The sequence below is a fragment of the Schistocerca piceifrons genome, chromosome 7 (assembly GCF_021461385.2).
Source record: "Schistocerca piceifrons isolate TAMUIC-IGC-003096 chromosome 7, iqSchPice1.1, whole genome shotgun sequence".
NCBI classification, from domain to species: Eukaryota; Metazoa; Arthropoda; class Insecta; order Orthoptera; family Acrididae; genus Schistocerca; species Schistocerca piceifrons.
This window is the reverse complement of record NC_060144.1, coordinates 196,946,185-196,958,217: the sequence shown is the minus strand read 5'-3', so window position 1 is coordinate 196,958,217 and position 12,033 is coordinate 196,946,185. Positions and strand designations below refer to the sequence as shown.

Sequence of the window (12,033 nt, the reverse complement as noted above, 5' to 3'; positions counted from 1 at the left end):
TTCGGAGTTTGGTTCTCCTTACAGAAGAAATGCGTTTCGCTGCAGAGTAGTGGCTAGGCATATGCTTGTATGATACCGAATACCACCGGGTATTGCTGCCAGCACACGCCATGATCTCATGCATACCATTTTCACAGCGAGTAACACTGACCGGGTGACGCTCCGGCGAGGTATGGCTGACGAGGGTACACTTCCAGCATACCTTCCAGCACCCAATCAGAGTGCTGTGAATGGTCACGTGGTGGCTGGCGAGAGTAAGCGTGAGAACTAGGCCGCTCTTGGCAGCGAGCTTTCGACTCATCCAGACGTGTCCTACCAGTCCTCTCTAGGACAAAATATCCCTCAGTCTGTTGGTGGGCTCCCAGGCATCACACGTTGCATTCTCTACATGAATAAACGTGGCACGTCAGTTGGTTTTGGAAAATTATCTCAGTGTTCTGTTTTATTAATTTCATACGCTCCCTGATGCCCACATACCCTAGTAGCCTTATCCTCGTCAAATCCTGAACAATATTGTATTTGTCGCTGTACCGACAGTGATAATAAATATGCCTGAGCATACAGAATGAGATTTTCACTCTGCAGCGGAGTGTGCGCTGATATGAAACTTCCTGGAAGATTAAAACCGTGCGAGGGACCGAGACTCGAACTCGGACCTTTGCCTTTCGCGGGCAAGTGCTACCATCTTTTTTTTTTTTTTGGTTGAGTTTGGTCTGGGCGGACGTCACAAGACATCCGTTCAAGTTGATCGTTGACTCCTTTACTCAGTTTTTTTATTACAGAGGGCGAGCAGCCCTCTGACCGAACACGCTGAGCTACCGTGCTGGCGTCCATCTGAGCTACCCAAGGACGACTCTCGCCCCGTCCTCACAGCTTTACTTCTGCCAGTATCTCGTCTTCTACCTTCCAAACTTTACAGAAGCTCTCCTAGGAACGTTGCAGAAAGAGCACTACCGAAAGAAAGGATATTGTGGAGACATGGCTTAACCACAGCCTAGGGGATGTTTTCAGAATGAGATTTTCACTCTGCAGCGGAGTGTGCGCTGATATGAAACTTCCTGGCTGATTAAAACTGTGTGCTGGACCGAGACTCGAATTCGGTAACTTTGCCTTTCGCGGGCAAGTGCCCCACCTGCTGTGAGGAGGGGGCGTGAGTCGTGCTTGGGTAGCTCAGATGGTAGAGCACTTGCTCGCGAAAGGCAAAGGTTCCGAGTTCGAGTCTGGGTCCGGCACACAGTTTTAATCTGCCAGGAAGTTTTATGCCTGAGCATATTTACACTTTTTTTCATTTATATTTATCTCTAACGAAGGTGCATCGCCTACCCAACTAAATGAACCGTTTCTTGAGTTAATTTTTTTAAAAAGTTGTATAAAAGACATTTATGTTGTACCCCAGTGCATATTTACGATTTTATAATTAGATGAAAGCTTCAAAACAACTTCAGATTGAAAAATTAGAAGAATCTGACTAAAAATTACTTCTTCGGAAAGGAGAACCTGCGATCTCTGCCGCATTCGGGAAATGAAAGAATTCGTAGGTGACAAATGAATATTTGTACCAAAGCTCCAATAATTCGAACCCAGGTCTCCCACTTACTATTCAGGTACGTTAACCATCTACGGCACAACGCAGAAATAGCGTCTGCTCTTTCGTACATGTCCGAAACAACAGACACCACTTATATTGATATATATGCGCTATGAAGCATAATAGCATCATTCAGCGCAGAGCAGTCCTCGTCCGACATCGTGCGAGACTTGCCGAGACTGGACGAGCAAGCCGGCCGTTGTGGCCGAGCGGTTCTAGGCGCTTCAGTCCGGGACCGCGCTGCAAACAAGGCCCAGTGCTGCTTTCTTGCAGTTGCAGTGGAAGTCTGTAACTGACTGTCCAGATGCTTGCGAGTTTATGCACAATTTTTTTTGCGTTATCGATTGTCTGTACTACCTGTAGGTTAAACGTCAGTCGATCGTAAATCTGAACGCCTAAGTCTTTGTTTAAGTGTTTTCTGTATATGTTTACATTGTGCAGTTTTATAACTGGTTGTCGCTGTAGCTTCCCTTCCGTAATATGTAGACTGCCTTGTCTGGAGTCACAGTCAGCTTGTTTTTCAGGCATCACCTGCCGATGGAAATGTGTGGCTACGGCCTCCCGTCGGGTAGACCGTTCGCCTGGTGCAGGTCTTTCGATTTGACGCCACTTCGGCGACCTGCGCGTCGATGGGGATGAAATGATGATGATTAGGAGAACACAACACCCAGTCCCTGAGCGGAGAAAAATCTCCGACCCAGCCGGGAATCGAACCCGGGCCCTTAGGATTGACAGTCTGTCACGCTGACCACTCAGCTACCGGGGGCGGACACCTGCCGATCCTTTGTACAATGACACTGATTTTAAATCCTCTTCTTAAGTTTCCTGACGCCACAACCAGCAGATCATCAGTGTATGCAACAATCCTGTCAGTGTGTGCGTCGCCATCCATTTCTGTTATGAGGCCTCGATAGAAAGATCGCAAAAAGTGGATCCACAGACTGAACCTTGCGGGCACCACTTTGTCATTCTCTTGATCACTTTACGTCTACCCACCTGTCATTCAGCTACTCTATTATTATAGTAGCCTAGCAGACTATGGTAATGAATTGCTGGTAACTGCAGTTGCTGTAACCTCGCAAACATCGCAGGGGACCAGAGATTATCATGCCTGGCCAGGCCTATCAGTATGGCCAACACGTTCTTGCGGTTGACATTATTCGCTAATTCGAGTGCCCAGTTAATTGTCTCATCAACTGATTTATTTTCACGGTATGCTCAGTCTTAGGAGCCGTCTGTGATCCTGTAATCAGTTACACAAAAGCCTATCCTGGTGTTGATCAAGCAAATTGGTATTATACGACTTCGACTTAACCGGGTCTTTGTCTTACGTTTCTTGATGATTACTGTAATTGCTAACTTCCAGGGTGCAGGTGTTCTTCCCAGTTTTTGAACTTCATTTATTACCTCAGTTAAAAAGAGATAATATGTAGTGCTACTCATTTAATGGTTTCGGAGTGAATGTCGCCTGGGCCCGATGCTTTTTAACTTTTAATTTTGCTGTGACTAGCGCTACCTCTCCCTGTGCAAAGGGACAGGTAATGAATGGTCTCTGTTGTGTATTCTGTCTGTATTAGAGCTCTTAAGCTGATATGGTGTGGATCGACTGCATTGTGGTTGTCATCGGAAGCGAGCTTGTAAAATAGATATTCTGCCGTAGGTCTCCATCCCTGTTTGAAGGTTCCATCATATCGCCAATGTCTAGCTGCCAAAAACGGTTTTTTTTATCCACTCGGGCATTAGTTTGTACGGTGCTCCCCATAAGCTGTCGGTTAATAGTGTTTGAACATACTCGTCCCAGTGACATCTTTTTGTTTTGCAATAGCAAGTCATTGTATTGAGGCTTCGCCTCCTTAAACTGTTCTAGCCCTATTTGTCTCTCGCTAGCTGTTACTGACCTCTGGTAGTATCTGCGTTTGGTTTACGAATTCCTTTTCAGTCTGCTAAATTCGATTGACTGGGCTGTTTTCCTTTTACTCTTATCTACTACTATTTGCATTCCTTTATCTTGTCAGTCACTTCAAATAATCATTGACCATGAGATTTCTTGTGACTGCACAATGCACACCTTTAGCCCGCTGAGAGTTGCACATGTGTCTGTATGATATGACAATGAAACCAGTGCATTTGAAATTTAAAAAATCTAATATACACATACCTGCATAAAGATGTTTCTTGAACTTTATCAAAACATTCTCCACCGGCAGAGCAGCGAATTCTACATTGAAGATAGTAGCTGACTTAAAATTCAGCTTAGCAATCAATTCCACCATGACACTTACCTCATTTATTGACTGAATAAACATGACAGTGCCTTTAGACACTTTACATATTTTCCAGAAAATAACATTGTTCTTTAGTTTATAGAAATCATTTTCAAATGAACACTTTTTACTGTTTAAATCAATATATTTCTTCAAACATGAAGACTGATTGAATTTAATAACACAGCGAATTTTTCTCAGTTCCATCCTCAGCTTAAGACATTACTGAAAGTTTCTGTAATTTAGGATGTGTCTTCTATTTACCTCCTACGTTCCCATCCGCTTGTTTTGAGAACTTTTCTGCGGAACTCAATGCTCTGGACATAGTGGTAAATCGCTGTGCGCATCAGGCAACCTATTAGAATATGTCATGTCTATCCCCAAGACGTATCTTACCTTACAATCAGCTGCCACAGATGGTGAATCTTTTAATCAGCAGAGTTCTTCATTCAGAGATAAGACTCTGTGAAACTATGTTGACGAACAAAGCTATATTCTACGGTAAACTTAGTAGAGTTGGGATAACAAATGCAGAATATGAACATGTGCTCCGGTTTTGGAACGAGTTTAAAATCCCTACTTTAGAGGAATATGTATCTCTTTACACGGATAACGATGTACATTTTCTTGCAGACATTCAAACAATTCTGGGATGTGTTCCAGGAAACGTATAACTTAGATGCTGCATTCTGCTTTTCCACGCCAGAGCTTGCGTGGGATGTAAAAAAAATCGCGTTGGAACTATTAACAAATGTTGATGTGCTAATATTTTTTGAGAGTGGAATTCGTGACGGATACACGTGTATACACAGACACACAAAGGCAGATAATCTATTACTGGGTGGGTTCAAATGTCGTCGTATACCTGAATGTTAACATTTATACAGATATGCCATGCAACCTTGTCCACCTACTGGGGAGGGTTTCTATGGCTATCTGATGAAGACCTCCCCTGATAAAAAGATTTATCATCTGTGGCGGCTGACTGTAGTGTAGGATATGTCTTGGGAATAGACATTCTTTGTATACATTATGAGAAATATAATGCATAAGTGCCCACACATGTACATACTGAAGTTCTGACAACACTGCAAACTATAGAATACATGGCCGTTGGCGAAATAGTAACGTAATTCTTCAGGCGAATGTAGATCGCCGAACGAGTCCAAATAAAAGACATCATTTCGAGTTAACATAGTGGACCCAGTATGTTCCACGAGCCCCGTCTGCATCTAAATTCACAGTTCCGCAGTCATTCGTCTCCCACAATGTATTGGGCAATGTGTTGCACATAAATACTCCTAAAAATCTTGGAATATAGGACTTTGTGACATGCTTAAATAGGTTTGCATTCATGACAGGTCTGTCTGATAAAATACCTGGGAGGTTTTTTTTTATTATTATTTATGAACAATGCTATACCCTGTCTGCATAATGTTAAATACAATCCGCTTCCTATAGCTACAGAGTCCATACTTTTATTATCCATACATTTATTATGTCTTTAAGCCTCATCGAGTTGTTCCTGGGCGTATTCCTCGTTTTTACTTGTCCTGGCTACGGCAGTAGGTCCTCCTGCCAAAGGGCCTGTCGCAGACAGGTCAGCTAACTCTGGTATCAGAAAGAGAAGAAATCCACTTGATGTTTCATGCAATGGTAGAACTCTCGGCGTTTTAACTTGCTTGTTCCTCCTCATTTCTGTTGTACAGCTCGTTTAGCTGCTGACAAAGATTTTTGAATACATTATGTTAAGCACACTTTGGAGTTCACCGAACAACGAGTTGCTTTCACAAATCGTCGGAAACTTCGACCAGCACCTAATTTAATTTTTGCACATATTATTTTATCGACGACTAATGCTGCAATTCGTTGTCCAATACCTATGTCTCTTCTTGAGCGTACCTCCTTATCCCTGTTGCCTAAAATACAATCTGCTGTATGATTCTGAGTTACTGTATATGTTTAGTTGCAGCGTCTGAGATATCTTGAAGTTTAAAAGCCTCATCTACTTCGTTAGTATCTTCATCAGCTCATGCTAAACGTTCCAGTACCTATGTTCCTGGACAGCAGTAATTATATGTCCGAATATGTATTTCAACTTGGAGTGCGTCGTGAAAATTCCCTGTCCCATAAAAGATACATGTCTGAACACTCATGCTAGCAGTTGTAGGGTTTGTTGGTTAAACCCTGTTACTTATAATTTCATTAGCGTCAATTCATCCATCATGTGACGACGGAAAACTAAGCCGTCGAACCAGTACTCTGTTTCATACTCGTCCAATGACGTCTGGCTCAATTGTTTTTCGTATTTCTTTTGTGTAGAAAGAGCCTGCTATTTCATCACCTTTATCGTCTCTCGGAATGTATGTCCTAGGATTTGTACATTGTGCTTTAGAAATTACAGACATCTCTGTCAACCAGTTTTTTAAATATAATTTCTCAAAACGTGCCTTCAGTTTGGAAATGCAGACGAAATCACCAATATTAAATTTCTGTTTGCGTGGTTCTACCATTTAATGTGATTATATATTGTATTTAGAAGTCCTTTACCAGGAGTATCAAATGCTCTCAGATGTATCATATGATGTGTGGCATGGATACATTGTATAGTTATCAGTTCATTTATATGACCCACGAAAATCGTATAGCTTACACATATGGTTTTTTATTGTTCTGTTCAGTCATTCCACAATAGCTGCTCTCATATGTGAGAACACTGAGTAGTGACGTATTCCATACTATTTCAGTATAGTTTTAAGTAACGATTGGGGAATCCACCCCCACCCCTCACCCCTCCACCCCCATCCCCACCCCTGCCCTGACCAATGGTCTGTCTGTAGATTCTTCAGAATTCTGTTTGTTCCAGTTTGCAGTAATTCTTCCACTTTACATGCAACTGCATTGCCTGTCTTCATTTTCACAGGTATAGCCGATGCATATTCAGAGTAAATATCAGTGATCATTAAAACATGTTTGTAACCTTTACTCTCTCATGTGTACTGTTTCATATTTACAAGATCCACATACCATTAATCGTCTAAACTGCATATAACTACAAGTGTATATGGAAATTTTTCGGTACAGCTCTGTGAAGCTCGTTAACTACAGTTTCTGTACTTACTTGATAATCCCCCTCTGTCAGTGTTCTGGAATAACTGATATGATTTGTATGAACCGTGTTACTGGATGTTGTCGAAGCTATCAGCAGCTGTAAATTGTCTACAATCTTGTTAGGATCATTTTAGCAAATGAACTGCATAGATAAAGTGTTCATTGCATAGGCATACTGTTAAAGTTCTTAGGGTAAATATCAATAACAGTAACCGCACCACCATCATAAATACTGTCCAATGAAGGTGTAATAATCTTCTTGTATTTATTACCGCGATTGTTTCTTATATCATCATTGTCTTCTTATGTGCTTTTGCCATGTGTAATATTTCTGCATACATTCTTATTTTTTCTGGTGTATAGCTAATTTGTTCCAAGGATTTGTTATACGAATATTCAGACTAGTTTTTGACTGAACATCTTCTACATAACCTCATAACTGAGATCTACAACGTGCCTGTCAATTGTTCCAATGTGTCACGATATAAACTTGAGTTTTCTCTGCATCCTCTCTGGCTAATTGTGCAACATTCTTGCAAATTTGTCCATTAATGATATTATTACTCCAGTGTACCACTAGTTATACCAATTTGTGAGTTATCATACGTCTAACCTTTAAGTACGATGTATGATGGATGTTTCTATTATATAGTTGTCAATACTGAATGGTTATTAGTGTAGAGTTCCATTAGGTGACCATCCATTTTACTATTATCTCCTAACAATATAGCAAAGTGTATTTTAATCAAACTGATTTCATGCGTCAATTTTTGTATGATCACTTCATGTTGTTTAAGGATATTCATTACTTCAACTCCGATTCGTTTATGTAGACATAATACACGCCCATGGTTATCGATACTCATCTACCTACTGATGTTGTTACATGCCAGTATATAGTCTTTTAACACATTCTTCAGTATTTCCTCTGTACTGTCCTTCATTCAGTTTTCACGTCCTATCGATAAATAGAAAACCATACTTACTTTGGTACCAGCAGTCTACAAAAATGCTATTGAAATCGCTGAAACACATATCTGTACGTACATGGTCTTCATGAGCGTGTTTCATATTTGTGTTATCCTATTTGGAAGCAATAATAAGATTTACAATATTATGAATCAATTCTTTGATTATTTAGAGTACGTTGTGAAATATAAAACACATCTACATCTACATTTATACTCCACAAGCCACCCAACCGTGTGTGGCGGAGGGCACTTTACGTGCCACTGTCATTACCTCCCTTTCCTGTTCCAGTCGCGTATGGTTCGCAGGAAGAACGACTGTCTGAAAGCCTCCGTGCGCGCTCGAATCTCTCGAATTTTACATTCGTGATCTCCTCGGGAGGTATAAGTAGGGGGAAGCAATATATTCGATACCTCATCCAGAAACGCACCCTCTCGAAACCTGGCGAGCAAGCTACACCGCGATGCAGAGCGCCTCTCTTGCAGAGTCTGTCACTTGAGTTTGCTAAACATCTCCGTAACGCTGTCACGGTCACCAAATAACCCTGTGACGAAACGCGCCGCTCTTCTTTTGATCTTCTCTGCCTCCTCCGTCAACCCGATCTGGTACGGATCCCACACCGATGAGCAATACTCAAGTATAGGTCGAACGAGTGTTTTGTAAGCCGCCTCCTTTGTTGATGGACTACATTTTCTAAGGACTCTCCCAATGAATCTCAACCTGGTACCCGCCTTACCAACAATTAATGTTATGTGATTATTCCACTTCAAATCGTTCCGCACGCATACCCCCAGATATTTTACAGAAGTAACTCCTACCAGTGTTTGTTTCGCTATCATATAATCATGCAATAAAGGATCCTTCTTTCTATGTATTCGCAATACATCGCATTTGTCCATGTTAAGGGTCAGTTGCCACTCCCTGCACCAAGCACCTATCCGCTGCAGATCTTCCTGCATTTCGCTACAATTTTCTAATGCTGCAGCTTCTCTGTATACTACAGCATCATCCGCGAAAAGCCGCATGGAACTTCCGACACTATCTACTAGGTCATTTATATATATATTGTGAAAAGCAATGGTCTCATAACACTCCCCTGTGGCACGCCAGAGGTTACTTTAACGTCTGTAGATGTCTCTCCATTGATAACAACATGCTGTATTCTGTTTGCTAAAAACTCTTAAATCGAGCCACACAGCTGGTCTGATATTCCGTAGGCTCTTACTTTGTTTATCAGGCGACAGTGCGGAACTGTATCGAACGCCTTCCGGAAGTCAAGGAAAATAGCATCTACCTGGGAGCCTGTATCTAATATTTTCTGGGTCTCATGAACAAATAAAGCGAGTTGGGTCTCACACGGTCGCTGTTTCCGGAATCCATGTTGATTTCTACAGAGTAGATTCTGGGTTTCAAAAACGACATGATACGCGAGCAAAAAACATGTTCTAAAATTCTACAACAGACCGACGGCAGAGATATAGGTCTATAGTTTTGCGCATCTGCTCGACGACCCTTCTTGAAGACTGGGACTACCTGTGCTCTTTTCCAATCATTTGGAACCTTCCGTTCCTCTAGAGACTTGCGGTACACGTCTGTTAGAAGGGGGGCAAGTTCTTTCGCGTACTCTGTGTAGAATCGAACTGGTATCCCGTCAGGTCCAGTGGACTTTCCTCTGTTGAGTGATTCCAGTTGCTTTTCTATTCCTTGGACACTTATTTCGATGTCAGCCATTTTTTCGTTTGTGCGAGGATTTAGAGAAGGAAGTGCAGTGCGGTCTTCCTCTGTGAAACAACTTTGGAAAATGGTGTTTAGTATTTCAGCTTTACGGGTGTCATCCTCTGTTTCAATGCCATCATCATCCCGGAGTGTCTGGATATGCTGTTTCGAGCCGCTTACTGATTTAAGGTAAGACCAGAACTTCCTAGGATTTTCTGTCAGGTCGGTACATAGAATTTTACTTTCGAATTCACTGAACGCTTCACGCATAGCCCTCCTTACGCTAACTTTGACATCGTTTAGCTTCTGTTCGTCTGAGGGGTTTTGCCTGCGTTTAAACTTGCAGTGAAGCTCTCTCTGCTTTCGCAGTAGTTTCCTAACTTTGTTGTTGAACCACGGTGGGTTTTTCCCGTCCCTCACAGTTTTACTCGGCACGTACCTGTCTAAAACGCATTTTACGATTGCCTTGAACTTTTTCCATAAACACTCAACATGTCAGAGTTGGAACAGAAATTTTCGTTTTGATCTGTTAGGTAGTCTAAAATCTGCCTTCTATTACTCTTGCTAAACAGATAAACCTTCCTCCCTTTTTTTATATTCCTATTAACTTCCATATTCAGGGATGCTGCAACGGCCTTATGATCACTGACTCCCTGTTCTGCACTTACAGAGACGAAAAGTTCGGGTCTATGTGGCTATATCTACCAAAGCAGGAGTAATTTCTTATCTGACTCCACTCTCACATTCAACATCATCTGACATAAAAACTGTACCTGGTTTCACTTTGTTTCGTAGTGGTACCATCACCCTGTCACTTTATTCATTATGTATTATCCTTCAATCTCTGTCATTATTTTCTTTAATAGTTGATACTTGGGCTGAAACAGAGTTTTAGGAAAAATATACGTCTATGTGCTCGAAATGGTAACCATTTGGAGGGTTAATAACGTCAAAAGTAAATTCGTTTTACCGAAACCGGAAGAACTTATAATTACTGAACATATTGATGGGAGGATACCATTTCTATTCAAAGTCTTTTTTTAGTTGTATCACATGACCAATTACCCATAGTAAGCTCTTTGCCAGGAGGGCATTCTACCCACTTCAGCGATTTGGAGAATGTATGTTTCTATTCCTTTGTAAGAAGTTTTATGTAGACGTGTAATGAAACATATACAGCATTTTTACCATTATTCGTTTTGAAGTCTTTTACCTATGGGTGGATACACGAAGCGCTTTAAGTAAGATCTCAGTCCAGTCCAAGTATCTTGTACATTTAGTTCTTGTACAATATGACACATTAATGCACAACATTTGTCATAGTGTCTAATACAGGTTCCTCTGTAATTCACTCCATGCTAATAAGGGAAAAGTTCCACTTTCAAGATTTTGATATGGTGGCAGAAGGACATTTTAACATCTACACCATCTCAGGTTCCAGTAACCACTTAGCTTTTACCATACTTGTTGCTCAGGAAAATACTGTGCAGCAGGTAACATACTTAGCTAAACAGCGTTCTTCATCTTACTCCTCCTGATATGCCAAATTAACACTTAGTGACCGAATGGACGATGTGTGCTAGTTCTGCATAACATCTGTATTTCCTTACCATGTTTGTAGTGTTTGCTGTGAAATAGTGTGTAACATAACATATCCCTATTGTGCTGGATCAATGTAATAATGGTAAACGATTGTTAAATGCTATTATCTGCATGATATTCCATTCCTGGCGTAGTCTTGGAAGGATAAGCATGGTTCTTCATCTTACTGTTCCTGTTGCCAAGAATGAACACTGAGTAATCAAGTGAATTCTAAGTATTTTTTTTCTACATAGCATCCATATTTCTCCAACGGCTTCATGTAATCTGAAGAAAATACAGTTTGCAGAAAACTGGATAACAATTCATAAAGTCATTGTCCAGAGCTATGCTTATCACATCACTCACATTAACATGTGGGAACAGATAGTTCACAATCGAATTATGTTTTATAGATGTGTCAATGAACTTGAGAAAATCTCGTCACCTGTACTGCATCTGTCCCATAGACGCTAAATATGGATGGCATATCAGTGAAATTCAGACGCGACTGGTGGCGAGGGTGGCAAGGACAGTGGCGTCGGCACCTGTGGCGGCGATGAGGATAGGAGTAACACGATTTTCTGAAAATTACACCCGAAGACACAGTCTCGGGACTCCAGAGTTTAGGGGTAACGCCTTAGGTGCTGTTGCAACATGTTCTGCGATGTTGTGAAATTGCAATGAAATCACATGAAAATTAAGAAAGCTACACATGTCCAGACTCAAACCTGGAACCTTCAGGCTACAGAGCTTAGGGGCAATGCCTCACATACTGTTGTGATATGCTGCGCATTCTTGCAAAAT

The 12,033-nt window shown here is 41.4% G+C and overlaps 1 protein-coding gene across 1 annotated transcript in view; it reads left to right on the top strand.

Annotated features, from left to right (window-relative positions):
* LOC124805287 overlaps nt 1–12,033 on the top strand; it is a 142,386-nt gene that overhangs the window by 73,441 nt on the left and 56,912 nt on the right. The window lies entirely within an intron of this gene.